The following is a 23,114-nucleotide window of genomic DNA, read 5'->3' as shown; positions in this document are numbered from 1 at the left end:
CGTAAGCGAGTGCAGACTTGATTCGAGAGACACTTCAAAACTAATGTGGCAACGCCATGCCATGGGAGAACGCTTACAGAAAGGACGCATTCATGGGAAAATATGACATAAATAAATATTTAATTAATTAAATGCTTACAGCACCTGGTATTCCCAGGCGGTCTCCCATCCAAGTACTAACCAGGCCCGACCCTGCTTGGCTTCCGAGATCAGACGAGAGCGGGCGTGCTCAGGGTGGTGTGGCCGTAAGCGAGTGCCGACTCGAATCGACAGACACTTCAAGACTTATGTGGCAACGCCATGACATCAGTGAACGCTTACAGAAAGAACGCATTCATGGGAAAAAATGACATAAATAAATATTTAATTAATTAAATGCTTACAGCACCTGGTATTCCCAGGCAATCTCCCATCCAAGTACTAACCAGGCCCGACCCTGCTTGGCTTCCGAGATCAGACGAGAGCGGGCGTGCTCAGGGTGGTGTGGCCGTAAGCGAGTGCGGACTTGATTCGAGAGACACTTCAAAACTAATGTGGCAACGGCATGCCATGGGAGAACGCTTACAGAAAGGACGCATTCATGGGAAAAATGACATAAAAAATTAATTAATTAAATTCTTACAGCACCAGGTATTCCCAGGCGGTCTCCCATCCAAGTACTAACCAGGCCCGACCCTGCTTGGCTTCCGAGATCAGACGAGAGCGGGCGTGCTCAGGGTGGTGTGGCCGTAAACGAGTGCTGACTCGATTCGAGAGACACTTCAAGGCTAATGTGGCAACGCAATGACATCGGTAAATGGTTACAGAAAGGACGCATTTATGGGAAAAAATGACATAAAAAAAATAATTAATTAATTAAATGCTTACAGCACCTGGTATTCCCAGGCGGTCTCCCATCCAAGTACTAACCAGGCCCGACCCTGCTTGGCTTCCGAGATCAGACGAGAGCGGGCGTGCTCAGGGTGGTGTGGCCGTAAGCGAGTGCTGACTCGATTCGAGAGACACTTCAAGGCTAATGTGGCAACGCAATGACATCGGTAAATGGTTACAGAAAGGACGCATTCATGGGAAAAAATGACATAAAAAAAATTATTAAGTAATTAAATGCTTACAGCACCTGGTATTCCCAGGCGGTCTCCCATCCAAGTACTAACCAGGCCCGACCCTGCTTGGCTTCCGAGATCAGACGAGAGCGGGCGTGCTCAGGGTGGTGTGGCCGTAAGCGAGTGCAGACTTGATTCGAGAGACACTTCAAAACTAATGTGGCAACGCCATGTCATGGGAGAACGCTTACAGAAAGGACGCATTCATGGGAAAAAATGACATAAAAAAATAATTAATTAATTAAATGCTTAGAGCACCTGGTATTCCCAGGCGGTCTCCCATCCAAGTACTAACCAGGCCCGACCCTGCTTGGCTTACGAGATCAGACGAGAGCGGGCGTGCTCAGGGTGGCGTGGCCGTAAGCGAGTGCTGACTTGATTCGAGAGACACTTCAAAACTAATGTGGCAACGCCATGCCATGGGAGAACGCTTACAGAAAGGACGCATTCATGGGAAAAATGACATAAATAATTAATTAATTTAATTCTTACAGCACCAGGTATTCCCAGGCGGTCTCCCATCCAAGTACTAACCAGGCCCGACCCTGCTTGGCTTCCGAGATCAGACGAGAGCGGGCGTGCTCAGGGTGGTGTGGCCGTAAGCGAGTGCTGACTCGCTTCGATAGACACTTCAAGACTTATGTGGCAACGCCATGACATCAGTGAACGCTTACAGAAAGATCGCATTCATGGGAAAAAATGACATAAAAAAATAATTAATTAATTAAATGCTTACAGCACCTGGTATTCCCAGGCGGTCTCCCATCCAAGTACTAACCAGGCCCGACCCTGCTTGGCTTCCGAGATCAGACGAGAGCGGGCGTGCTCAGGGTGGTGTGGCCGTAAGCGAGTGCTGACTCGATTCGAGAGACACTTCAAGGCTAATGTGGCAACGCAATGACATCGGTAAATGGTTACAGAAAGGACGCATTCATGGGAAAAAATGACATAAAAAAATAATTAATTAATTAAATGCTTACAGCACCTGGTATTCCCAGGCGGTCTCCCATCCAAGTACTAACCAGGCCCGACCCTGCTTGGCTTCCGAGATCAGACGAGAGCGGGCGTGCTCAGGGTGGTGTGGCCGTAAGCGAGTGCTGACTCGATTCGAGAGACACTTCAAGGCTAATGTGGCAACGCAATGACATCGGTAAATGGTTACAGAAAGGACGCATTCATGGGAAAAAATGACATAAAAAAAATTATTAATTAATTAAATGCTTACAGCACCTGGTATTCCCAGGCGGTCTCCCATCCAAGTACTAACCAGGCCCGACCCTGCTTGGCTTCCGAGATCAGACGAGAGCGGGCGTGCTCAGGGTGGTGTGGCCGTAAGCGAGTGCAGACTTGATTCGAGAGACACTTCAAAACTAATGTGGCAACGCCATGCCATGGGAGAACGCTTACAGAAAGGACGCATTCATGGGAAAATATGACATAAATAAATATTTAATTAATTAAATGCTTACAGCACCTGGTATTCCCAGGCGGTCTCCCATCCAAGTACTAACCAGGCCTGACCCTGCTTGGCTTCCGAGATCAGACGAGAGCGGGCGTGCTCAGGGTGGTGTGGCCGTAAGCGAGTGCCGACTCGAATCGACAGACACTTCAAGACTTATGTGGCAACGCCATGACATCAGTGAACGCTTACAGAAAGAACGCATTCATGGGAAAAAATGACATAAATAAATATTTAATTAATTAAATGCTTACAGTACCTGGTATTCCCAGGCAATCTCCCATCCAAGTACTAACCAGGCCCGACCCTGCTTGGCTTCCGAGATCAGACGAGAGCGGGCGTGCTCAGGGTGGTGTGGCCGTAAGCGAGTGCTGACTCGATTCGAGAGACACTTCAAGGCTAATGTGGCAACGCAATGACATCGGTAAATGGTTACAGAAAGGACGCATTCATGGGAAAAAATGACATAAAAAAAATTATTAATTAATTAAATGCTTACAGCACCTGGTATTCCCAGGCGGTCTCCCATCCAAGTACTAACCAGGCCCGACCCTGCTTGGCTTCCGAGATCAGACGAGAGCGGGCGTGCTCAGGGTGGTGTGGCCGTAAGCGAGTGCAGACTTGATTCGAGAGACACTTCAAAACTAATGTGGCAACGCCATGCCATGGGAGAACGCTTACAGAAAGGACGCATTCATGGGAAAAAATGACATAAAAAAATAATTAATTAATTAAATGCTTAGAGCACCTGGTATTCCCAGGCGGTCTCCCATCCAAGTACTAACCAGGCCCGACCCTGCTTGGCTTACGAGATCAGACGAGAGCGGGCGTGCTCAGGGTGGCGTGGCCGTAAGCGAGTGCTGACTTGATTCGAGAGACACTTCAAAACTAATGTGGCAACGCCATGCCATGGGAGAACGCTTACAGAAAGGACGCATTCATGGGAAAAATGACATAAATAATTAATTAATTTAATTCTTACAGCACCAGGTATTCCCAGGCGGTCTCCCATCCAAGTACTAACCAGGCCCGACCCTGCTTGGCTTCCGAGATCAGACGAGAGCGGGCGTGCTCAGGGTGGTGTGGCCGTAAACGAGTGCTGACTCGATTCGAGAGACACTTCAAGGTTAATGTGGCAACGCAATGACATCGGTAAATGGTTACAGAAAGGACGCATTCATGGGAAAAAATGACATAAAAAAAATAATTGATTAATTAAATGCTTACAGCACCTGGTATTCCCAGGCGGTCTCCCATCCAAGTACTAACCAGGCCCGACCCTGCTTGGCTTCCGAGATCAGACGAGAGCGGGCGTGCTCAGGGTGGTGTGGCCGTAAGCGAGTGCTGACTCGATTCGAGAGACACTTCAAGGCTAATGTGGCAACGCAATGACATCGGTAAATGGTTACAGAAAGGACGCATTCATGGGAAAATATGACATAAATAAATATTTAATTAATTAAATGCTTACAGCACCTGGTATTCCCAGGCGGTCTCCCATCCAAGTACTAACCAGGCCCGACCCTGCTTGGCTTCCGACATTAGACGAGAGCGGGCGTGCTCAGGGTGGTGTGGCCGTAAGCGAGTGCTGACACGCTTCGATAGACACTTCAAGACTTATGTGGCAACGCCATGACATCGGTGAACGCTTACAGAAAGATCGCATTCATGGGAAAAAATGACATAAAAAAATAATTAATTAATTAAATGCTTACAGCACCTGGTATTCCCAGGCGGTCTCCCATCCAAGTACTAACCAGGCCCGACCCTGCTTGGCTTACGAGATCAGACGAGAACGGACGTGCTCAGGGTGGTGTGGCCGTAAGCGAGTGCTGACTCGATTCGAGAGACACTTCAAGGCTAATGTGGCAACGCAATGACATCGGTAAATGGTTACAGAAAGGACGCATTCATGGGAAAAAATGACATAAAAAAAATAATTAATTAATTAAATGCTTACAGCACCTGGTATTCCCAGGCGGTCTCCCATCCAAGTACTAACCAGGCCCGACCCTGCTTGGCTTCCGAGATCAGACGAGAGCGGGCGTGCTCAGGGTGGTGTGGCCGTAAGCGAGTGCTGACTCGCTTCGATAGACACTTCAAGACTTATGTGGCAACGCCATGACATCATTGAACGCTTACAGAAAGGTCGCATTCATGGGAAAAAATGACATAAAAAAATAATTAATTAATTAAATGCTTACAGCACCTGGTATTCCCAGGCGGTCTCCCATCCAAGTACTAACCAGGCCCGACCCTGCTTGGCTTCCGAGATCAGACAAGAGCGGGCGTGCTCAGGGTGGTGTGGCCGTAAGCGAGTGCTGACTCGATTCGAGAGACACTTCAAGGCTAATGTGGCAACGCAATGACATCGGTAAATGGTTACAGAAAGGACGCATTCATGGGAAAAAATGACATAAAAAAAATTATTAATTAATTAAATGCTTACAGCACCTGGTATTCCCAGGCGGTCTCCCATCCAAGTACTAACCAGGCCCGACCCTGCTTGGCTTCCGAGATCAGACGAGAGCGGGCGTGCTCAGGGTGGTGTGGCCGTAAGCGAGTGCAGACTCGATTCGAGAGACACTTCAAAACTAATGTGGCAACGCCATGCCATGGGAGAACGCTTACAGAAAGGACGCATTCATGGGAAAATATGACATAAATAAATATTTAATTAATTAAATGCTTACAGCACCTGGTATTCCCAGGCGGTCTCCCATCCAAGTACTAACCAGGCCCGACCCTGCTTGGCTTCCGAGATCAGACGAGAGCGGGCGTGCTCAGGGTGGTGTGGCCGTAAGCGAGTGCTGACTCGATTCGAGAGACACTTCAAGGCTAATGTGGCAACGCAATGACATCGGTAAATGGTTACAGAAAGGACGCATTCATGGGAAAAAATGACATAAAAAAAATTATTAATTAATTAAATGCTTACAGCACCTGGTATTCCCAGGCGGTCTCCCATCCAAGTACTAACCAGGCCCGACCCTGCTTGGCTTCCGAGATCAGACGAGAGCGGGCGTGCTCAGGGTGGTGTGGCCGTAAGCGAGTGCAGACTTGATTCGAGAGACACTTCAAAACTAATGTGGCAACGCCATGCCATGGGAGAACGCTTACAGAAAGGACGCATTCATGGGAAAATATGACATAAATAAATATTTAATTAATTAAATGCTTACAGCACCTGGTATTCCCAGGCGGTCTCCCATCCAAGTACTAACCAGGCCCGACCCTGCTTGGCTTCCGAGATCAGACGAGAGCGGGCGTGCTCAGGGTGGTGTGGCCGTAAGCGAGTGCCGACTCGAATCGACAGACACTTCAAGACTTATGTGGCAACGCCATGACATCAGTGAACGCTTACAGAAAGAACGCATTCATGGGAAAAAATGACATAAATAAATATTTAATTAATTAAATGCTTACAGCACCTGGTATTCCCAGGCAATCTCCCATCCAAGTACTAACCAGGCCCGACCCTGCTTGGCTTCCGAGATCAGACGAGAGCGGGCGTGCTCAGGGTGGTGTGGCCGTAAGCGAGTGCGGACTTGATTCGAGAGACACTTCAAAACTAATGTGGCAACGGCATGCCATGGGAGAACGCTTACAGAAAGGACGCATTCATGGGAAAAATGACATAAAAAATTAATTAATTAAATTCTTACAGCACCAGGTATTCCCAGGCGGTCTCCCATCCAAGTACTAACCAGGCCCGACCCTGCTTGGCTTCCGAGATCAGACGAGAGCGGGCGTGCTCAGGGTGGTGTGGCCGTAAACGAGTGCTGACTCGATTCGAGAGACACTTCAAGGCTAATGTGGCAACGCAATGACATCGGTAAATGGTTACAGAAAGGACGCATTTATGGGAAAAAATGACATAAAAAAAAATAATTAATTAATTAAATGCTTACAGCACCTGGTATTCCCAGGCGGTCTCCCATCCAAGTACTAACCAGGCCCGACCCTGCTTGGCTTCCGAGATCAGACGAGAGCGGGCGTGCTCAGGGTGGTGTGGCCGTAAGCGAGTGCTGACTCGATTCGAGAGACACTTCAAGGCTAATGTGGCAACGCAATGACATCGGTAAATGGTTACAGAAAGGACGCATTCATGGGAAAAAATGACATAAAAAAATTATTAAGTAATTAAATGCTTACAGCACCTGGTATTCCCAGGCGGTCTCCCATCCAAGTACTAACCAGGCCCGACCCTGCTTGGCTTCCGAGATCAGACGAGAGCGGGCGTGCTCAGGGTGGTGTGGCCGTAAGCGAGTGCAGACTTGATTCGAGAGACACTTCAAAACTAATGTGGCAACGCCATGTCATGGGAGAACGCTTACAGAAAGGACGCATTCATGGGAAAAAATGACATAAAAAAATAATTAATTAATTAAATGCTTAGAGCACCTGGTATTCCCAGGCGGTCTCCCATCCAAGTACTAACCAGGCCCGACCCTGCTTGGCTTACGAGATCAGACGAGAGCGGGCGTGCTCAGGGTGGCGTGGCCGTAAGCGAGTGCTGACTTGATTCGAGAGACACTTCAAAACTAATGTGGCAACGCCATGCCATGGGAGAACGCTTACAGAAAGGACACATTCATGGGAAAAATGACATAAATAATTAATTAATTTAATTCTTACAGCACCAGGTATTCCCAGGCGGTCTCCCATCCAAGTACTAACCAGGCCCGACCCTGCTTGGCTTCCGAGATCAGACGAGAGCGGGCGTGCTCAGGGTGGTGTGGCCGTAAACGAGTGCTGACTCGATTCGAGAGACACTTCAAGGCTAATGTGGCAACGCAATGACATCGGTAAATGGTTACAGAAAGGACGCATTCATGGGAAAAAATGACATAAAAAAAATAATTAATTAATTAAATGCTTACAGCACCTGGTATTCCCAGGCGGTCTCCCATCCAAGTACTAACCAGGCCCGACCCTGCTTGGCTTCCGAGATCAGACGAGAGCGGGCGTGCTCAGGGTGGTGTGGCCGTAAGCGAGTGCAGACTTGATTCGAGAGACACTTCAAAACTAATGTGGCAACGCCATGCCATGGGAGAACGCTTACAGAAAGGACGCATTCATGGGAAAATATGACATAAATAAATATTTAATTAATTAAATGCTTACAGCACCTGGTATTCCCAGGCGGTCTCCCATCCAAGTACTAACCAGGCCCGACCCTGCTTGGCTTCCGAGATCAGACGAGAGCGGGCGTGCTCAGGGTGGTGTGGCCGTAAACGAGTGCTGACTCGATTCGAGAGACACTTCAAGGCTAATGTGGCAACGCAATGACATCGGTAAATGGTTACAGAAAGGACGCATTCATGGGAAAAAATGACATAAAAAAATTATTAATTAATTAAATGCTTACAGCACCTGGTATTCCCAGGCGTTCTCTCCTCCAAGTCCCTATGCCGACCAATCATTGAGCGCCGTTGAGCAAGTTGAGCTGCTCAACCAACCAATCACTGAGCTCTGTTGAGCAGGCCGCTTCCTCAACCCACCAATCAAATGGCGCCGTTGCTTTGAATATTAAGTGCATCATGTGAGTGACAAGCGTAAATAACACTACCATCATCAGTTGATTGAGTTGATCGGTTACAGCAAACAAGAGGTAAGTCCAGTATATTTACCAGTATATTCATATAAATGCTTTCTAACCGCTTTTTGTATGGATTTGCGTGGATTTACGTGCAGTAATTACAAAGTTATTAAAGTTTTAAAAGCTTTAATAGAGAAAATATGATCGCCCATCCAAGTTAACTGTTAACGTGTATCGTAAACTGCAGTTATTCGAGTCTTTGTAATATTTTACTCAAATTAAATACTTTGGAAATACCCAAACACAATCAGGGCTGGACATTAAGACTAAACTACTATCCGAATACAGGTAGATTTTACTTATTGCTAGTACTACTGTCAGTTTTTCCTGTTGGAATTGACTGACTACATACTGTACATAGTGTAAATAGTTTAGGCCTGTTTTGTCCGGCTATCTCCACTAATCTAAACTATTTTGTCTCATAGTAACTTATAAGCCATTAACAGCCAATAACATATAGTAAGTGATAAGCCATTAACAGTCAATAACATGTTAAAACACTGACAACACAAGGCAAGCAAAAATATAGTCTACAATTATAAAACCATTACCTTTTGAACTTTCAGCTAATCATATGAAATATCACATTAAAATGTAAATCAGATAAAATCAATAAAGATTACTCAGTACTTGTGTAGTATTTTTTATGATTATTATTTTACAAAATACCTTTTTAGTTCTACTTTAAGTAATAGTATTAGCAGAACTGTTACTTGTTTACATGTTTTGCATCTCCTGGTTTTCCAGTGTTTAGTCCCCTGTACAGATTGAAAAGAAAAAACTAATCTGAATCTGTTTCTGTTTTATTACAACAGATAGAAATCATGGATGTGGAGGGACACAAGTGCAGTGTTTGTGACAAGAGATTCTCTGTGAAGTCCAACCTGACTCGGCACATGCAGCTTCATTTTCCAAAGGAGCATGTGTGTGAAGTGTGTGGGAAAAGCTTCTCACTGAAACAGCAGCTGAGCAGCCACCAAAAACAGCACCTGTACCCATGCATCCGTCTGTACAGACAGGGAGAGGCCAAGCTGCAGTGTACGGATGCAGCTAAGAGTGTGGCAATGGCCCCCAGCAAAGCAGTAGACCCCAGCTGTCTGAATTCTGAAAAGGCGGAGGCTGCTGCAAAGGAAGCTGGAGGGGAAATGTGGAAAGGCCAGCTAGTTGTTACATTCGGCAAATATGCAGGACAGTCTTTCAGGTGGTTGCTTGAAGATGATGTGGGCTGGGTCATATGGCTGCTGTCTGAATATTGCCAGAAGGGTGAGCAGAATGATCTCCTTAAGTGGCAAAAGGAGCGATTGCTGCAGTATGCCAGAGAGTTCCCGCCTGTCACCTTTCATCTTAACAAACGCTTGGAGGTAACTTTGACCTTTTAACTGAGATTAAATTATATTTATGGTTTTGTTTATAAAAAAATGTGTGCATTTGTAAATCAGTTAGGCACATGTATTTCACCTTCAATAGTAAAATCATCAATGTTTACTCTGCACAAAAGCTTGTGTTTTAGCCATAGGAAGTGGTAACAGTGTAAGTACTTGTGCTTATGTGGTACAATACAACTTCTTATGTGTTTTCTACAATTCCTTTATTTTCTGCATGAACAGGAGTCAAGGAAAGACAAGGGAAAGAAGGCTGAATCTACAGTTTCAAAGTTCCAGCAGGATCCTGACTATGCCAGTGATGCTGAATTGTTGGCAGCTGCTGGTAATTAACATTTAACACACCATAACTCTTATTTTAAAATTAATATAACATTTTCTTACTGATGTATTTCAAACATCTGACTCAATACACTGCTGAAATATCACACATTTTATGGCACTGATAATGATGACAGTAGGTTTAGTATTTCACTTTAATTTTCAGCAGGGTGAGGAATATTATCAAGCTAGCTGCCCTTTTTCAGTGGAACAGATTTAATGTCTAAATGCTTTGTTGGCATTTAGATAACACATACAAAAATCAATTTAATTTGTAGATGTGATATGTTTAAATATATAAAAAAATAACTATTGTCTATATTTTTTGTAGCAGCTCTATACTAAAATGTTTATATCAAATATCATTTGTGTTATCTAAAATAAGATCTGATAACATGGAAAATAGAAACAAACTTTGTTTATTGTGATAATGTTTGTGTGTCATTATATTCACATCTTAAGCAATGTGCTCAATACATTTTGTCTGATTTTTTCTACAGAGACTGTCCTTGAAGAGTCTGAGGTAGCGGTCTCCACACAACTAACCACCTGGGGAGAGCTCACACCGGCTGTGAGTCAGGACTCTTCCCACAGCCTCAGCACATCTCAGGGAAGACCTTCTTCCCCTGTAGACACCTCTGCCTCAGAAACCAGTGGCATCTTGCGAGAGGGCTGGCAGAAATACTGGGAGCATCCACCTCCATCTACACAAGCCAATGGTATAGCTCCTCCTAACATCAAGTGGCTGAAATATGATGAGACGTATGGTCTGTTTGAGAGGCCTTCAAAGTACAAGAATGCCAAAGGAGAGATTGTGGAGAGAAGGCTTTTAAAGGAGAAGATGGAGTTCCACCCACCCCCAATTCCTACTTCTGTCAAGGGAGGACTGCCCAACATGATGGCCTTTTTCACAACCCCTGTCTTCTTCTGGCGCCCAGTTGGTGTGATGCAAGCCAAGATCCACTGCCCTAGCTCCAACTGCCCTGCACCACCAGATGAATACCTTGAGAAGAAAGGCTTTGGTAGTTATGCTAGGCAAGTGTGTGGGATGAAGTACAATTACACCCTGTTGACGGAGAAGCTGAAGTGTTCACATTGTGAAAAGATGAGGCGGGCAGTGAGTAAGACACATGGTGACGCAGACAGTGAAGATGAGGACAGTCATCATGTTCAGCAGTACATTTGGCTGGCACATAGTCCCAAGATTCTGATGAACTTGGCCCCAGCCATCAGAAGCATGTTTCCTGCCATACTGTGTGGGAAGCGTGCTATTGACAAAGGAGTGGTTACTCTTCTGAATGACAGGGTCAACAGTGTGTCCATGAACAAAGTCCAGAGACTGCTGCAGCAGGGACATGATGAGTGGTATGTGGAGCGCCGTGACCTGTACCAGACTCTGCTTTATGAAGCCCACACAGCTGGATCTGCATCGTCTCAGAAGAGCATCCTGTCCTTTGTCAAGGCTGCTGGTACTTACACCCCTCCTCTGCCCCGGTCTCCCCTTCCTTGTGCCCGTGTGCTGAGGCGTGCGCACATGATCATGGAGATGGAAAAGATGTCTGTGTACAGAGCCTCAATCCTCAGTGTGACTGGAGAAATCCTCTGCATTGATGGCACAAAAAAGGTATGTGTATTCTATCAATTCATGAAGTTAAGCAAACTTAATATTTATTTAGTCACTTTAAAAATGAATTGAGCCAACCTATTGTTTTGAATAAGGGACTTTAGCCTCACTGTTCAGCGTTCAAATGTGGAGGATACAAAATGTACATGCATTGTAATTCATATAAATTATATTGGGCAGACAGGTTATTGATAGAAACTATCAAATTGATGTTCTGCTTTCTGTTTTTTCAGGTCCTTAAGAAGATATATGGTGATGGCCAGGGCACCATGCAGTATATAACCAGTGTGCTGAACGAGTGGGGCCAGTTTTTGACCACAGTGGTGGTGGCAGCTGAGTCTGAGGGGTGCTACAGACGTATGGCCAAAGGTCTGATGGCCCGCTTTGAACGAGCTAGGGCTCCTGCACCAGCTGTCATATATGCAGATAACAACTGTTGTCGGTAGGTAATAACACATACGTATACCCTGATAATATTTGTCATTCATTTAATGTTAAAAAAAAAACAAAGAACACATGCTGAAAATTTGTATTGTCTCAGTGACAGTGGTTCGTCCTTCCTGGAGAATCTGTTCAGGGACTGGGTGCAGAAGGGCACTGTAATCAGACTGGACATCCGACACTGGCTGCACCGCTGGGATGCTGTTGTCATTAAACAGAGCCATGCCAAGTATGGGGTGTTCATGAGTGCCCTTGCAGGTGCAGTGCTGGCCTACAACAAGAGCGATATGATGCTCCTAATCCAGGCAGTCAGGAAGGGCAACCAGGAGTTGTACGGCAAACTTTCAGACGAGGACATGATAGCCTTCCTTAAACCTCATCAAATCAGGTCCTATGTCAGACGGATCACCCGTGGCGTTGAGGTAAAGTGTAATATTAATCCATGTATAATCTTTATGTATAAAAAGCTGAAAACATACTTCACTTAAATTAACTAAGTTCTCACAATACTATATTTCTTTTTGGGAAATACTTTTAATTATTGAAATAATTTCACATTTTAAGCGATATAACTCTATTAAATAAATTGGAATGATTGTTACAGGAGACAGCTTCAGCAATTGAGTCCATCATTACGGAGTTCAAGGGACCTGCAGGCCTTGACATTGATGGAATCCACCTGTTCAAATCAGCACAGGCAGTGGATTCTCATTGGGCAATTGCAAGCAAGCATCTAAGTTGTATGCAGGTGGGTAAACACTACTTTGAACACACTATTTTGAACTAATCATTGTAAAATCATACAAACTCACAGACACCATAATAATAAAGCAACGTATGTTTTAAAGGACCCCCCTGGCATACAGCTGTATGTGTCAGTGAAGGTTGTGGTGCTGAATGGGGTCTCCCTGAACAAGTACAGGTGTCGGCGAGGCAGTAACTCCTTGGAAGGCTTGCACTCACACCTGTACAATGCCATTCCCTCACAGAGATGTGGAGTTATGCCATTCCAAGTAAGTATAAACTTTAATATTTAAAAAACTATTGATTTCACGTCATTGTTCATAGGCATATTTTACCTGCATCCTCCATGCTTTTGCGCTACCCTCTTTTCCTGTGCGTGTGTGAGCTCTATGCTGTTCACATAGCATTAACTGGGTGTATGAGATGCACACACACAAAATAGCCTATTGTGTAAAAAAGACTAATTGTATGTCATGCTGCTGGGCGATGCCCACTTTGTAATCAAAATTGCTTTCTGATGTACAATCATACATGAATGGTCATGTCTTTCAGGTGTATCTGATTGCATTTGCTGTGCAGTGGAACAACCGCATGGAATCACTCCGTGTTGCAGGTGGTCATGGCAGGCAGACGTGGTGTACGGACCCGCAGCAGATTCAGCGCATGAATCAGCAGGCTGAGGTGCTCTTCGGTAAAGAGCATGTCCTCGAGCCTAACTTTGCTGCTCCAATGCCCTACCCTGCTGTATACAAGGACCCAGACGAGGTGGAGCTCCTTGGAGTAGAGTATGCCATGTGCCAGTCAACCAGCTTTACTTCAAGGGATTACTATGCCCAGCAAGGTACACAATCTTGCATTATAACAATATAAATACATACTAAGGGCCAGATTTACTAACTGCGTGCACCAGCACAAACCATCATTTTGGCAGTAAATAGCGATGTCAGGAGTTACTAAAGACGCGCAGTGGATCATTAGTGCTAAAAGGGTTAGGGTCTGGTTCTTTTTGCGACTGATCTTATTCCATATGCATTTCTAGGAGTTTCCCTTTCAGACACAAACATTTTGGGAGGAGAATATTTAAATGATTCACACAATTTTGGAGTTATGTTGCATGCTAATTTGCCCTGTTTAGGAAATCTGGCCCTAAGTGATCAAATACCTATAAATATGTTGCATATTCTATCCATGACAAGACATGCAAGATGTAGTTTTATTTTACATATTATGAAACAAATGAACTGCAGGATTGCCATTTTGTATTAGTCTACTGTTAGTTGTTGTAACTGCTTAGACCCACTGGTGATTAGTACATTACATATTTGCAGTTGAGGAAGAGCAGTCCCGTGAAGAAGAGGAGACGGCTGAACAAAGTGAGGACAAGCTGGCAGATGAGGGTGTGGACATGGGTGTAGAGTCAGAGGAGGATCCTATGGACGCTGTCAGTGACAAACATGTCATCCTCACTCAATCAGAACAGGTGGAGGAGGAGGACAGTCCTGCTATGCAGGATGTGCTGATGACCCAGAACCATCTGCATCTTCCTGGGCTGGAGGAAGTGGAAGCCTTGGCCCTGCTCCTTTTAGAACTGGCAGACGACAGTGACCGTCACCTAGTGCCAGCTGACCTAAGGCTGAAGATTGCCACTGCAGTCGCTGCACTGCATGAGCATGACAGGTCAGCAGCCAACTTTGTAAAAAGGTATGAGTCTAGGTGGGGTTACACCCTGTTTGGCAGATGCTTGGGAGCTGATACACCTGAGAGCAGAGCCGCACAGAAGACAAAGTTTTCTTGGATGAGGTACCCTCAGGCAGCCCAGGTGACTGAGGATAGTCGTCTGTGTTACCTCGTTATTAAGATGCTGAAAAACCGGCCACCTGCCAGTCGTCTCACCTCCCCCACTAAAATCACCAATGCAATCAAGGGCCTGTATAAAAGGATTGTAGACCGAGTCAGAGACGATCCCATTCTTAATGGTCTCTCCATTCCTCTGCCCAATCTGAATGCCAAGTCCATCTCTACATTCATGGCACGGGAAGAGAAGAAGGCTAACTACAGGGCAACGGTAATGCCAAAGGTAAAACCCCACCAAAGAGTGCTGTCAGAAGAACCAATGCCAGCAGCTCCTACTCTGCCAGAATCCCTTCCAGCTCCAGATCGACCTCAGGTTCAGTACCAGAGCCTATGTCATGCAGCTGGAAAAAGGCATGGTCAGAAGCGGAGGTAAGCTGTAAAACCCTTAGCAACCAAACGTATAAACATAAACATAGAATGAGACAAAGTTTGAGATCAGTTTGTTGTTTTTATTTGAGCTTTCATGCATATTACACATATTGGAACATTGTTGTTCACGGTCAGGGACTATTTTTTTCTAGCAGAAGAAATGCTTTTACTGATTTAACTTCATGAAAGTTGCACTAATACATTTTTTTTTACTTTAATATTGTGTGGTAACCGTTTTATAAAAGCAATAAGGTACTTGAGGCAAGTGCTTCAGCCGTTACTTATTCACGATACAGCACAGCCTCTCATACCTTATTGCTTACATGTGAACATATCTGAATTCATCAGCTGAATGGTTTAAACTTAAACACAACAAACCATGTAAATTGATAGTCATACCCATTATTTCTCATGAATTATACTCATCATCGCATGTATGATTTATTTTTGCAGGATAGATGTGGAAGAGTTTGCGAACCGGCCCATTCAACCTAAACCCCCTGTGGCCACGTACATCCCACCCAGAGCGTCAAATGCACCTGTCCTTGTAGTGGTTCCTGCACAGCCACAGGGACCATCCATGATGCTCTGTGGGGCATCCAGCAGTCAAGGGGTCATACCTTTCACACCGCCTCCTGCGCTGACATCCAAACCAATAAAGCCTCATAAATCCACAAAGCCTTGTGGGGCCTGCCATGTACCCCAGTGTGGTGGGCAGCGTAAGAGATACACGCCATCCAAAGACAAGGCTGCTGAAAGTAGCCAAAAAATATTTACCTATTGCCCAGCAACTAGGAAGTCCACCACTTCAGGTTTTGAAGGTGTTGTGTTCAACAGTTTTGAACACTTCAAAAGTGTAGTTGATGAGGAACTAAAAAAGAAGAAAAATAACAATTAGAGAGCCAACTACATCCCCCAAATCACAATACCTGGATTAGACCTAGTTTACCTCATCCCCTTTTATATATTGTACACAGTATTGGGGAAAATTACTTTTAAAAGTATTCCATTAATGGAATGCACTGATTGTATGTATATTGTATATAATTCAATGTGTACATGTATCTTAATAAGAATCCTGTAAATAATAACTTATAGTACCTATTTATCTATTTTCTGCTAAATTACTTAATAATTAATGTTAATTCTATTCTGTTTACATTGTTACCTGTGTTATTGTTATTATTGTTGTGTTGTTTATTTATTTATGTAGATATATATTGTTGCACAAATAAAAGAAGAATGTTTCCAAATATGATTCCTTTCTCTTGTTGTCCATTTGTCCACTTAATAGAGGTAAAGACTGTCACATGAAACTGTATTGAGTATAGCAGAGCCTGAATTACTTACCAGTATGGTAAAGATTAAGTATTTTTCTAAAATTCCATTAAGGCCGTTTTATGTGTACATTTTTTCATGCTTTCTAGAGGGTGAATAGGGCATATAGAGTAAATAATATCTCAGATATGAGCAAATTACACTTTGTTCAAGTAGCCTACTATAGTTTCTTAGATTTTTTCAGTGATCTTGCAAACATTGTTTCACGTTTATTTATAAAGTGCATAAATTCATACTTCACATAGATATGTGCAAAAACATTTGTTACATGGCTTGTTTTTTATTGTTTTAATTGAAGCATTATGTTTGTTACATTACGTGACAGACATCATATTATACTTATTAAAACATTCAAGTTTAGACCTTTACATTTAGATTGTAGTCTTCATAGTCTTACTCACAAAAAACATAAAAACAAAACCATAAAAAGAACATAAACTTAGTATTGATGTCCTGAAGAAAGAAAACATTGGACTCGCTTTCCATTTAGCCACTCCCCTCTATTTGGCCCCTCCCAAAACCACCACATCTCCTCCCTCCACCGTCCTGCTGATCTGTTTACTTGGCTTTTTCCAAGGTGATCGGGACCCAGGATAGGGACTTGCGGGGGTCATGAGCCATTCCCAGGCGGTCTCCCATCCAAGTACTAACCAGGCCCGACCCTGCTTGGCTTCCGAGATCAGACGAGAGCGGGCGTGCTCAGGGTGGTGTGGCCGTAAGCGAGTGCAGACTTGATTCGAGAGACACTTCAAAACTAATGTGGCAACGCCATGCCATGGGAGAACGCTTACAGAAAGGACGCATTCATGGGAAAATATGACATAAATAAATATTTAATTAATTAAATGCTTACAGCACCTGGTATTCCCAGGCGGTCTCCCATCCAAGTACTAACCAGGCCCGACCCTGCTTGGCTTCCGAGATCAGACGAGAGCGGGCGTGCTCAGGGTGGTGTGGCCGTAAGCGAGTGCCGACTCGAATCGACAGACACTTCAAGACTTATGTGGCAACGCCATGACATCAGTGAACGCTTACAGAAAGAACGCATTCATGGGAAAAAATGACATAAATAAATATTTAATTAATTAAATGCTTACAGCACCTGGTATTCCCAGGCAATCTCCCATCCAAGTACTAACCAGGCCCGACCCTGCTTGGCTTCCGAGATCAGACGAGAGCGGGCGTGCTCAGGGTGGTGTGGCCGTAAGCGAGTGCGGACTTGATTCGAGAGACACTTCAAAACTAATGTGGCAACGGCATGCCATGGGAGAACGCTTACAGAAAGGACGCATTCATGGGAAAAATGACATAAAAAATTAATTAATTAAATTCTTACAGCACCAGGTATTCCCAGGCGGTCTCCCATCCAAGTACTAACCAGGCCCGACCCTGCTTGGCTTCCGAGATCAGACGAGAGCGGGCGTGCTCAGGGTGGTGTGGCCGTAAACGAGTGCTGACTCGATTCGAGAGACACTTCAAGGCTAATGTGGCAACGCAATGACATCGGTAAATGGTTACAGAAAGGACGCATTCATGGGAAAAAATGACATAAAAAAAATAATTAATTAATTAAATGCTTACAGCACCTGGTATTCCCAGGCGGTCTCCCATCCAAGTACTAACCAGGCCCGACCCTGCTTGGCTTCCGAGATCAGACGAGAGCGGGCGTGCTCAGGGTGGTGTGGCCGTAAGCGAGTGCTGACTCGATTCGAGAGACACTTCAAGGCTAATGTGGCAACGCAATGACATCGGTAAATGGTTACAGAAAGGACGCATTCATGGGAAAAAATGACATAAAAAAATTTATTAATTAATTAAATGCTTACAGCACCTGGTATTCCCAGGCGGTCTCCCATCCAAGTACTAACCAGGCCCGACCCTGCTTGGCTTCCGAGATCAGACGAGAGCGGGCGTGCTCAGGGTGGTGTGGCCGTAAGCGAGTGCAGACTTGATTCGAGAGACACTTCAAAACTAATGTGGCAACGCCATGCCATGGGAGAACGCTTACAGAAAGGACGCATTCATGGGAAAAAATGACATAAAAAAATAATTAATTAATTAAATGCTTAGAGCACCTGGTATTCCCAGGCGGTCTCCCATCCAAGTACTAACCAGGCCCGACCCTGCTTGGCTTACGAGATCAGACGAGAGCGGGCGTGCTCAGGGTGGCGTGGCCGTAAACGAGTGCTGACTTGATTCGAGAGACACTTCAAAACTAATGTGGCAACGCCATGCCATGGGAGAACGCTTACAGAAAGGACGCATTCATGGGAAAAATGACATAAATAATTAATTAATTTAATTCTTACAGCACCAGGTATTCCCAGGCGGTCTCCCATCCAAGTACTAACCAGGACCGACCCTGCTTGGCTTCCGAGATCAGACGAGAGCGGGCGTGCTCAGGGTGGTGTGGCCGTAAACGAGTGCTGACTCGATTCGAGAGACACTTCAAGGCTAATGTGGCAACGCAATGACATCGGTAAATGGTTACAGAAAGGACGCATTCATGGGAAAAAATGACATAAAAAAAATAATTAATTAATTAAATGCTTACAGCACCTGGTATTCCCAGGCGGTCTCCCATCCAAGTACTAACCAGGCCCGACCCTGCTTGGCTTCCGAGATCAGACGAGAGCGGGCGTGCTCAGGGTGGTGTGGCCGTAAGCGAGTGCTGACTCGATTCGAGAGACACTTCAAGGCTAATGTGGCAACGCAATGACATCGGTAAATGGTTACAGAAAGGACGCATTCATGGGAAAAAATGACATAAAAAAAATAATTAATTAATTAAATGCTTACAGCACCTGGTATTCCCAGGCGGTCTCCCATCCAAGTACTAACCAGGCCCGACCCTGCTTGGCTTCCGAGATCAGACGAGAGCGGGCGTGCTCAGGGTGGTGTGGCCGTAAGCGAGTGCTGACTCGCTTCGATAGACACTTCAAGACTTATGTGGCAACGCCATGACATCAGTGAACGCTTACAGAAAGGTCGCATTCATGGGAAAAAATGACATAAAAAAATAATTAATTAATTAAATGCTTACAGCACCTGGTATTCCCAGGCGGTCTCCCATCCAAGTACTAACCAGGCCCAACCCTGCTTGGCTTCCGAGATCAGACGAGAGCGGGCGTGCTCAGGGTGGTGTGGCCGTAAGCGAGTGCTGACTCGATTCGAGAGACACTTCAAGGCTAATGTGGCAACGCAATGACATCGGTAAATGGTTACAGAAAGGACGCATTCATGGGAAAATATGACATAAATAAATATTTAATTAATTAAATGCTTACAGCACCTGGTATTCCCAGGCGGTCTCCCATCCAAGTACTAACCAGGGCCGACCCTGCTTGGCTTCCGAGATCAGACGAGAGCGGGCGTGCTCAGGGTGGTGTGGCCGTAAGCGAGTGCTGACTCGCTTCGATAGACACTTCAAGACTTATGTGGCAACGCCATGACATCGGTGAACACTTACAGAAAGATCGCATTCATGGGAAAAAATGACATTAAAAAATAATTAATTAATTAAATGCTTACAGCACCTGGTATTCCCAGGCGGTCTCCCATCCAAGTACTAACCAGGCCCGACCCTGCTTGGCTTACGAGATCAGACGAGAACGGGCGTGCTCAGGGTGGTGTGGCCGTAAGCGAGTGCTGACTCGATTCGAGAGACACTTCAAGGCTAATGTGGCAACGCAATGACATCGGTAAATGGTTACAGAAAGGACGCATTCATGGGAAAAAATGACATAAAAAAAATAATTAATTAATTAAATGCTTACAGCACCTGGTATTCCCAGGCGGTCTCCCATCCAAGTACTAACCAGGCCCGACCCTGCTTGGCTTCCGAGATCAGACGAGAGCGGGCGTGCTCAGGGTGGTGTGGCCGTAAGCGAGTGCTGACTCGCTTCGATAGACACTTCAAGACTTATGTGGCAACGCCATGACATCAGTGAACGCTTACAGAAAGGTCGCATTCATGGGAAAAAATGACATAAAAAATAATTAATTAATTAAATGCTTACAGCACCTGGTATTCCCAGGCGGTCTCCCATCCAAGTACTAACCAGGCCCGACCCTGCTTGGCTTCCGAGATCAGACGAGAGCGGGCGTACTCAGGGTGGTGTGGCCGTAAGCGAGTGCTGACTCGATTCGAGAGACACTTCAAGGCTAATGTGGCAACGCAATGACATCGGTAAATGGTTACAGAAAGGACGCATTCATGGGAAAAAATGACATAAAAAAATTATTAATTAATTAAATGCTTACAGCACCTGGTATTCCCAGGCGGTCTCCCATCCAAGTACTAACCAGGCCCGACCCTGCTTGGCTTCCGAGATCAGACGAGAGCGGGCGTGCTCAGGGTGGTGTGGCCGTAAGCGAGTGCAGACTTGATTCGAGAGACACTTCAAAACTAATGTGGCAACGCCATGCCATGGGAGAACGCTTACAGAAAGGACGCATTCATGGGAAAAAATGACATAAAAAAATAATTAATTAATTAAATGCTTAGAGCACCTGGTATTCCCAGGCGGTCTCCCATCCAAGTACTAACCAGGCCCGACCCTGCTTGGCTTCCGAGATCAGACGAGAGCGGGCGTGCTCAGGGTGGTGTGGCCGTAAACGAGTGCTGACTCGATTCGAGAGACACTTCAAGGCTAATGTGGCAACGCAATGACATCGGTAAATGGTTACAGAAAGGATGCATTCATGGGAAAATATGACATAAATAAATATTTAATTAATTAAATGCTTACAGCACCTGGTATTCCCAGGCGGTCTCCCATCCAAGTACTAACCAGGCCCGACCCTGCTTGGCTTCCGAGATCAGACGAGAGCGGGCGTGCTCAGGGTGGTGTGGCCGTAAGCGAGTGCTGACTCGATTCGAGAGACACTTCAAGGCTAATGTGGCAACGCAATGACATCGGAAATGGTTACAGAAAGGACGCATTCATGGGAAAATATGACATAAATAAATATTTAATTAATTAAATGCTTACAGCACCTGGTATTCCCAGGCGGTCTCCCATCCAAGTACTAACCAGGCCCGACCCTGCTTGGCTTCCGACATCAGACGAGAGCGGGCGTGCTCAGGGTGGTGTGGCCGTAAGCGAGTGCTGACTCGCTTCGATAGACACTTCAAGACTTATGTGGCAACGCCATGACATCAGTGAACGCTTACAGAAAGATCGCATTCATGGGAAAAAATGACATAAAAAAATAATTAATTAATTAAATGCTTAGAGCACCTGGTATTCCCAGGCGGTCTCCCATCCAAGTACTAACCAGGACCGACCCTGCTTGGCTTACGAGATCAGACGAGAGCGGGCGTGCTCAGGGTGGCGTGGCCGTAAGCGAGTGCTGACTTGATTCGAGAGACACTTCAAAACTAATGTGGCAACGCCATGCCATGGGAGAACGCTTACAGAAAGGACGCATTCATGGGAAAAATGACATAAATAATTAATTAATTTAATTCTTACAGCACCAGGTATTCCCAGGCGGTCTCCCATCCAAGTACTAACCAGGCCCGACCCTGCTTGGCTTCCGAGATCAGACGAGAGCGGGCGTGCTCAGGGTGGTGTGGCCGTAAGCGAGTGCAGACTTGATTCGAGAGACACTTCAAAACTAATGTGGCAACGCCATGCCATGGGAGAACGCTTACAGAAAGGACGCATTCATGGGAAAAAATGACATAAAAAAATAATTAATTAATTAAATGCTTAGAGCACCTGGTATTCCCAGGCGGTCTCCCATCCAAGTACTAACCAGGCCCGACCCTGCTTGGCTTACGAGATCAGACGAGAGCGGGCGTGCTCAGGGTGGCGTGGCCGTAAGCGAGTGCTGACTCGATTCGAGAGACACTTCAAGGCTAATGTGGCAACGCAATGACATCGGTAAATGGTTACAGAAAGGACGCATTCATGGGAAAATATGACATAAATAAATATTTAATTAATTAAATGCTTACAGCACCTGGTATTCCCAGGCGGTCTCCCATCCAAGTACTAACCAGGCCCGACCCTGCTTGGCTTCCGAGATCAGACGAGAGCGGGCGTGCTCAGGGTGGTGTGGCCGTAAGCGAGTGCTGACTCGCTTCGATAGACACTTCAAGACTTATGTGGCAACGCCATGACATCGGTGAACACTTACAGAAATATCGCATTCATGGGAAAAAATGACATAAAAAAATAATTAATTAATTCAATGCTTACAGCACCTGGTATTCCCAGGCTGTCTCCCATCCAAGTACTAACCAGGCCCGACCCTGCTTGGCTTACGAGATCAGACGAGAACGGGCGTGCTCAGGGTGGTGTGGCCGTAAGCGAGTGCTGACTCGATTCGAGAGACACTTCAAGGCTAATGTGGCAACGCAATGACATCGGTAAATGGTTACAGAAAGGACGCATTCATGGGAAAAAATGACATAAAAAAAATTATTAATTAATTAAATGCTTACAGCACCTGGTATTCCAAGGCGGTCTCCCATCCAAGTACTAACCAGGCCCGACCCTGCTTGGCTTCCGAGATCAGACGAGAGCGGGCGTGCTCAGGGTGGTGTGGCCGTAAGCGAGTGCAGACTTGATTCGAGAGACACTTCAAAACTAATGTGGCAACGCCATGCCATGGGAGAACGCTTACAGAAAGGACGCATTCATGGGAAAAAATGACATAAAAAAATTATTAATTAATTAAATGCTTAGAGCACCTGGTATTCCCAGGCGGTCTCCCATCCAAGTACTAACCAGGCCCGACCCTGCTTGGCTTACGAGATCAGACGAGAGCGGGCGTGCTCAGGGTGGCGTGGCCGTAAGCGAGTGCTGACTTGATTCGAGAGACACTTCAAAACTAATGTGGCAACGCCATGCCATGGGAGAACGCT

General features: G+C 45.5%; 42 non-coding genes and 17 pseudogenes across 42 annotated transcripts in view; all 59 read right to left on the bottom strand.

Moving 5' to 3' along the window:
• The window catches only part of LOC135725323 (5S ribosomal RNA), a 119-nt gene extending 112 nt beyond the window's left edge, over positions 1–7 (bottom strand). Inside the window, exon 1 of the ribosomal RNA XR_010524863.1 lies at positions 1–7. This exon is cut by the window's left edge and continues 112 nt beyond it. This is a non-coding gene — a ribosomal RNA (5S ribosomal RNA).
• A 125-nt stretch (positions 8–132) lies between these two features.
• LOC135725311 (5S ribosomal RNA) lies at positions 133–251 on the bottom strand. The gene has a single exon (XR_010524862.1). It is a non-coding gene; the product is annotated as a 5S ribosomal RNA (ribosomal RNA).
• Positions 252–376: 125 nt separating this feature from the next.
• Positions 377–495, bottom strand: LOC135725270 (5S ribosomal RNA; annotated as a pseudogene).
• Positions 496–615: 120 nt separating this feature from the next.
• Positions 616–734, bottom strand: LOC135724599 (5S ribosomal RNA). The gene has a single exon (XR_010524260.1). It is a non-coding gene; the product is annotated as a 5S ribosomal RNA (ribosomal RNA).
• A 126-nt stretch (positions 735–860) lies between these two features.
• LOC135725300 (5S ribosomal RNA) lies at positions 861–979 on the bottom strand. Its single transcript, XR_010524861.1, has one exon. It is a non-coding gene; the product is annotated as a 5S ribosomal RNA (ribosomal RNA).
• A 126-nt stretch (positions 980–1,105) lies between these two features.
• LOC135725288 (5S ribosomal RNA) lies at positions 1,106–1,224 on the bottom strand. Its single transcript, XR_010524860.1, has one exon. It is a non-coding gene; the product is annotated as a 5S ribosomal RNA (ribosomal RNA).
• Positions 1,225–1,349: 125 nt separating this feature from the next.
• Positions 1,350–1,468, bottom strand: LOC135726461 (5S ribosomal RNA; annotated as a pseudogene).
• A 120-nt stretch (positions 1,469–1,588) lies between these two features.
• Positions 1,589–1,707, bottom strand: LOC135723885 (5S ribosomal RNA). Its single transcript, XR_010523568.1, has one exon. It is a non-coding gene; the product is annotated as a 5S ribosomal RNA (ribosomal RNA).
• A 125-nt stretch (positions 1,708–1,832) lies between these two features.
• On the bottom strand, positions 1,833–1,951 carry LOC135725277 (5S ribosomal RNA). Its single transcript, XR_010524859.1, has one exon. It is a non-coding gene; the product is annotated as a 5S ribosomal RNA (ribosomal RNA).
• Positions 1,952–2,076: 125 nt separating this feature from the next.
• On the bottom strand, positions 2,077–2,195 carry LOC135725265 (5S ribosomal RNA). The gene has a single exon (XR_010524858.1). It is a non-coding gene; the product is annotated as a 5S ribosomal RNA (ribosomal RNA).
• A 126-nt stretch (positions 2,196–2,321) lies between these two features.
• On the bottom strand, positions 2,322–2,440 carry LOC135725254 (5S ribosomal RNA). Its single transcript, XR_010524857.1, has one exon. It is a non-coding gene; the product is annotated as a 5S ribosomal RNA (ribosomal RNA).
• A 125-nt stretch (positions 2,441–2,565) lies between these two features.
• On the bottom strand, positions 2,566–2,684 carry LOC135724340 (5S ribosomal RNA). Its single transcript, XR_010524009.1, has one exon. It is a non-coding gene; the product is annotated as a 5S ribosomal RNA (ribosomal RNA).
• Positions 2,685–2,809: 125 nt separating this feature from the next.
• LOC135725921 (5S ribosomal RNA) lies at positions 2,810–2,928 on the bottom strand (annotated as a pseudogene).
• A 126-nt stretch (positions 2,929–3,054) lies between these two features.
• LOC135725242 (5S ribosomal RNA) lies at positions 3,055–3,173 on the bottom strand. Its single transcript, XR_010524856.1, has one exon. It is a non-coding gene; the product is annotated as a 5S ribosomal RNA (ribosomal RNA).
• Positions 3,174–3,298: 125 nt separating this feature from the next.
• Positions 3,299–3,417, bottom strand: LOC135726460 (5S ribosomal RNA; annotated as a pseudogene).
• Positions 3,418–3,537: 120 nt separating this feature from the next.
• LOC135724598 (5S ribosomal RNA) lies at positions 3,538–3,656 on the bottom strand. Its single transcript, XR_010524259.1, has one exon. It is a non-coding gene; the product is annotated as a 5S ribosomal RNA (ribosomal RNA).
• A 126-nt stretch (positions 3,657–3,782) lies between these two features.
• On the bottom strand, positions 3,783–3,901 carry LOC135725231 (5S ribosomal RNA). The gene has a single exon (XR_010524855.1). It is a non-coding gene; the product is annotated as a 5S ribosomal RNA (ribosomal RNA).
• A 125-nt stretch (positions 3,902–4,026) lies between these two features.
• LOC135726059 (5S ribosomal RNA) lies at positions 4,027–4,145 on the bottom strand (annotated as a pseudogene).
• A 125-nt stretch (positions 4,146–4,270) lies between these two features.
• On the bottom strand, positions 4,271–4,389 carry LOC135725747 (5S ribosomal RNA; annotated as a pseudogene).
• Positions 4,390–4,515: 126 nt separating this feature from the next.
• On the bottom strand, positions 4,516–4,634 carry LOC135725218 (5S ribosomal RNA). Its single transcript, XR_010524853.1, has one exon. It is a non-coding gene; the product is annotated as a 5S ribosomal RNA (ribosomal RNA).
• A 125-nt stretch (positions 4,635–4,759) lies between these two features.
• On the bottom strand, positions 4,760–4,878 carry LOC135724242 (5S ribosomal RNA). Its single transcript, XR_010523912.1, has one exon. It is a non-coding gene; the product is annotated as a 5S ribosomal RNA (ribosomal RNA).
• Positions 4,879–5,004: 126 nt separating this feature from the next.
• On the bottom strand, positions 5,005–5,123 carry LOC135725207 (5S ribosomal RNA). The gene has a single exon (XR_010524851.1). It is a non-coding gene; the product is annotated as a 5S ribosomal RNA (ribosomal RNA).
• Positions 5,124–5,248: 125 nt separating this feature from the next.
• Positions 5,249–5,367, bottom strand: LOC135725195 (5S ribosomal RNA). Its single transcript, XR_010524840.1, has one exon. It is a non-coding gene; the product is annotated as a 5S ribosomal RNA (ribosomal RNA).
• Positions 5,368–5,493: 126 nt separating this feature from the next.
• On the bottom strand, positions 5,494–5,612 carry LOC135725184 (5S ribosomal RNA). The gene has a single exon (XR_010524829.1). It is a non-coding gene; the product is annotated as a 5S ribosomal RNA (ribosomal RNA).
• Positions 5,613–5,737: 125 nt separating this feature from the next.
• LOC135725173 (5S ribosomal RNA) lies at positions 5,738–5,856 on the bottom strand. The gene has a single exon (XR_010524818.1). It is a non-coding gene; the product is annotated as a 5S ribosomal RNA (ribosomal RNA).
• Positions 5,857–5,981: 125 nt separating this feature from the next.
• On the bottom strand, positions 5,982–6,100 carry LOC135725269 (5S ribosomal RNA; annotated as a pseudogene).
• Positions 6,101–6,220: 120 nt separating this feature from the next.
• On the bottom strand, positions 6,221–6,339 carry LOC135724597 (5S ribosomal RNA). The gene has a single exon (XR_010524258.1). It is a non-coding gene; the product is annotated as a 5S ribosomal RNA (ribosomal RNA).
• Positions 6,340–6,466: 127 nt separating this feature from the next.
• On the bottom strand, positions 6,467–6,585 carry LOC135725161 (5S ribosomal RNA). The gene has a single exon (XR_010524807.1). It is a non-coding gene; the product is annotated as a 5S ribosomal RNA (ribosomal RNA).
• A 125-nt stretch (positions 6,586–6,710) lies between these two features.
• Positions 6,711–6,829, bottom strand: LOC135725149 (5S ribosomal RNA). Its single transcript, XR_010524796.1, has one exon. It is a non-coding gene; the product is annotated as a 5S ribosomal RNA (ribosomal RNA).
• Positions 6,830–6,954: 125 nt separating this feature from the next.
• LOC135726459 (5S ribosomal RNA) lies at positions 6,955–7,073 on the bottom strand (annotated as a pseudogene).
• A 120-nt stretch (positions 7,074–7,193) lies between these two features.
• Positions 7,194–7,312, bottom strand: LOC135724595 (5S ribosomal RNA). Its single transcript, XR_010524257.1, has one exon. It is a non-coding gene; the product is annotated as a 5S ribosomal RNA (ribosomal RNA).
• A 126-nt stretch (positions 7,313–7,438) lies between these two features.
• On the bottom strand, positions 7,439–7,557 carry LOC135725137 (5S ribosomal RNA). Its single transcript, XR_010524785.1, has one exon. It is a non-coding gene; the product is annotated as a 5S ribosomal RNA (ribosomal RNA).
• Positions 7,558–7,682: 125 nt separating this feature from the next.
• On the bottom strand, positions 7,683–7,801 carry LOC135723463 (5S ribosomal RNA). Its single transcript, XR_010523168.1, has one exon. It is a non-coding gene; the product is annotated as a 5S ribosomal RNA (ribosomal RNA).
• Positions 7,802–16,835: 9,034 nt separating this feature from the next.
• LOC135726932 (5S ribosomal RNA) lies at positions 16,836–16,958 on the bottom strand (annotated as a pseudogene).
• A 125-nt stretch (positions 16,959–17,083) lies between these two features.
• On the bottom strand, positions 17,084–17,202 carry LOC135725126 (5S ribosomal RNA). Its single transcript, XR_010524774.1, has one exon. It is a non-coding gene; the product is annotated as a 5S ribosomal RNA (ribosomal RNA).
• A 125-nt stretch (positions 17,203–17,327) lies between these two features.
• On the bottom strand, positions 17,328–17,446 carry LOC135725268 (5S ribosomal RNA; annotated as a pseudogene).
• Positions 17,447–17,566: 120 nt separating this feature from the next.
• Positions 17,567–17,685, bottom strand: LOC135724594 (5S ribosomal RNA). The gene has a single exon (XR_010524256.1). It is a non-coding gene; the product is annotated as a 5S ribosomal RNA (ribosomal RNA).
• Positions 17,686–17,811: 126 nt separating this feature from the next.
• LOC135725114 (5S ribosomal RNA) lies at positions 17,812–17,930 on the bottom strand. Its single transcript, XR_010524763.1, has one exon. It is a non-coding gene; the product is annotated as a 5S ribosomal RNA (ribosomal RNA).
• Positions 17,931–18,056: 126 nt separating this feature from the next.
• On the bottom strand, positions 18,057–18,175 carry LOC135725101 (5S ribosomal RNA). The gene has a single exon (XR_010524751.1). It is a non-coding gene; the product is annotated as a 5S ribosomal RNA (ribosomal RNA).
• A 125-nt stretch (positions 18,176–18,300) lies between these two features.
• LOC135726791 (5S ribosomal RNA) lies at positions 18,301–18,419 on the bottom strand (annotated as a pseudogene).
• Positions 18,420–18,539: 120 nt separating this feature from the next.
• LOC135725935 (5S ribosomal RNA) lies at positions 18,540–18,658 on the bottom strand (annotated as a pseudogene).
• A 126-nt stretch (positions 18,659–18,784) lies between these two features.
• LOC135725090 (5S ribosomal RNA) lies at positions 18,785–18,903 on the bottom strand. Its single transcript, XR_010524740.1, has one exon. It is a non-coding gene; the product is annotated as a 5S ribosomal RNA (ribosomal RNA).
• A 126-nt stretch (positions 18,904–19,029) lies between these two features.
• On the bottom strand, positions 19,030–19,148 carry LOC135725078 (5S ribosomal RNA). Its single transcript, XR_010524729.1, has one exon. It is a non-coding gene; the product is annotated as a 5S ribosomal RNA (ribosomal RNA).
• Positions 19,149–19,273: 125 nt separating this feature from the next.
• LOC135722430 (5S ribosomal RNA) lies at positions 19,274–19,392 on the bottom strand. The gene has a single exon (XR_010522162.1). It is a non-coding gene; the product is annotated as a 5S ribosomal RNA (ribosomal RNA).
• Positions 19,393–19,517: 125 nt separating this feature from the next.
• Positions 19,518–19,636, bottom strand: LOC135724382 (5S ribosomal RNA). The gene has a single exon (XR_010524050.1). It is a non-coding gene; the product is annotated as a 5S ribosomal RNA (ribosomal RNA).
• Positions 19,637–19,761: 125 nt separating this feature from the next.
• On the bottom strand, positions 19,762–19,880 carry LOC135724033 (5S ribosomal RNA). The gene has a single exon (XR_010523708.1). It is a non-coding gene; the product is annotated as a 5S ribosomal RNA (ribosomal RNA).
• A 126-nt stretch (positions 19,881–20,006) lies between these two features.
• LOC135725066 (5S ribosomal RNA) lies at positions 20,007–20,125 on the bottom strand. Its single transcript, XR_010524718.1, has one exon. It is a non-coding gene; the product is annotated as a 5S ribosomal RNA (ribosomal RNA).
• A 124-nt stretch (positions 20,126–20,249) lies between these two features.
• Positions 20,250–20,368, bottom strand: LOC135722011 (5S ribosomal RNA). The gene has a single exon (XR_010521760.1). It is a non-coding gene; the product is annotated as a 5S ribosomal RNA (ribosomal RNA).
• A 125-nt stretch (positions 20,369–20,493) lies between these two features.
• On the bottom strand, positions 20,494–20,612 carry LOC135725054 (5S ribosomal RNA). Its single transcript, XR_010524707.1, has one exon. It is a non-coding gene; the product is annotated as a 5S ribosomal RNA (ribosomal RNA).
• Positions 20,613–20,737: 125 nt separating this feature from the next.
• LOC135725786 (5S ribosomal RNA) lies at positions 20,738–20,856 on the bottom strand (annotated as a pseudogene).
• A 125-nt stretch (positions 20,857–20,981) lies between these two features.
• Positions 20,982–21,100, bottom strand: LOC135725043 (5S ribosomal RNA). The gene has a single exon (XR_010524696.1). It is a non-coding gene; the product is annotated as a 5S ribosomal RNA (ribosomal RNA).
• A 124-nt stretch (positions 21,101–21,224) lies between these two features.
• On the bottom strand, positions 21,225–21,343 carry LOC135725100 (5S ribosomal RNA). Its single transcript, XR_010524750.1, has one exon. It is a non-coding gene; the product is annotated as a 5S ribosomal RNA (ribosomal RNA).
• A 125-nt stretch (positions 21,344–21,468) lies between these two features.
• LOC135726852 (5S ribosomal RNA) lies at positions 21,469–21,587 on the bottom strand (annotated as a pseudogene).
• A 120-nt stretch (positions 21,588–21,707) lies between these two features.
• LOC135723883 (5S ribosomal RNA) lies at positions 21,708–21,826 on the bottom strand. The gene has a single exon (XR_010523566.1). It is a non-coding gene; the product is annotated as a 5S ribosomal RNA (ribosomal RNA).
• Positions 21,827–21,951: 125 nt separating this feature from the next.
• Positions 21,952–22,070, bottom strand: LOC135726458 (5S ribosomal RNA; annotated as a pseudogene).
• A 125-nt stretch (positions 22,071–22,195) lies between these two features.
• Positions 22,196–22,314, bottom strand: LOC135725031 (5S ribosomal RNA). Its single transcript, XR_010524685.1, has one exon. It is a non-coding gene; the product is annotated as a 5S ribosomal RNA (ribosomal RNA).
• A 125-nt stretch (positions 22,315–22,439) lies between these two features.
• On the bottom strand, positions 22,440–22,558 carry LOC135726093 (5S ribosomal RNA; annotated as a pseudogene).
• Positions 22,559–22,684: 126 nt separating this feature from the next.
• On the bottom strand, positions 22,685–22,803 carry LOC135723786 (5S ribosomal RNA). Its single transcript, XR_010523472.1, has one exon. It is a non-coding gene; the product is annotated as a 5S ribosomal RNA (ribosomal RNA).
• A 125-nt stretch (positions 22,804–22,928) lies between these two features.
• Positions 22,929–23,047, bottom strand: LOC135726457 (5S ribosomal RNA; annotated as a pseudogene).
• Positions 23,048–23,114: the final 67 nt, after the last annotated feature.

The sequence above is a fragment of the Paramisgurnus dabryanus genome, chromosome 9 (assembly GCF_030506205.2).
Source record: "Paramisgurnus dabryanus chromosome 9, PD_genome_1.1, whole genome shotgun sequence".
NCBI lineage: Eukaryota > Metazoa > Chordata > Actinopteri > Cypriniformes > Cobitidae > Paramisgurnus > Paramisgurnus dabryanus.
This window is presented reverse-complemented; position numbering and strand designations above follow the sequence as displayed.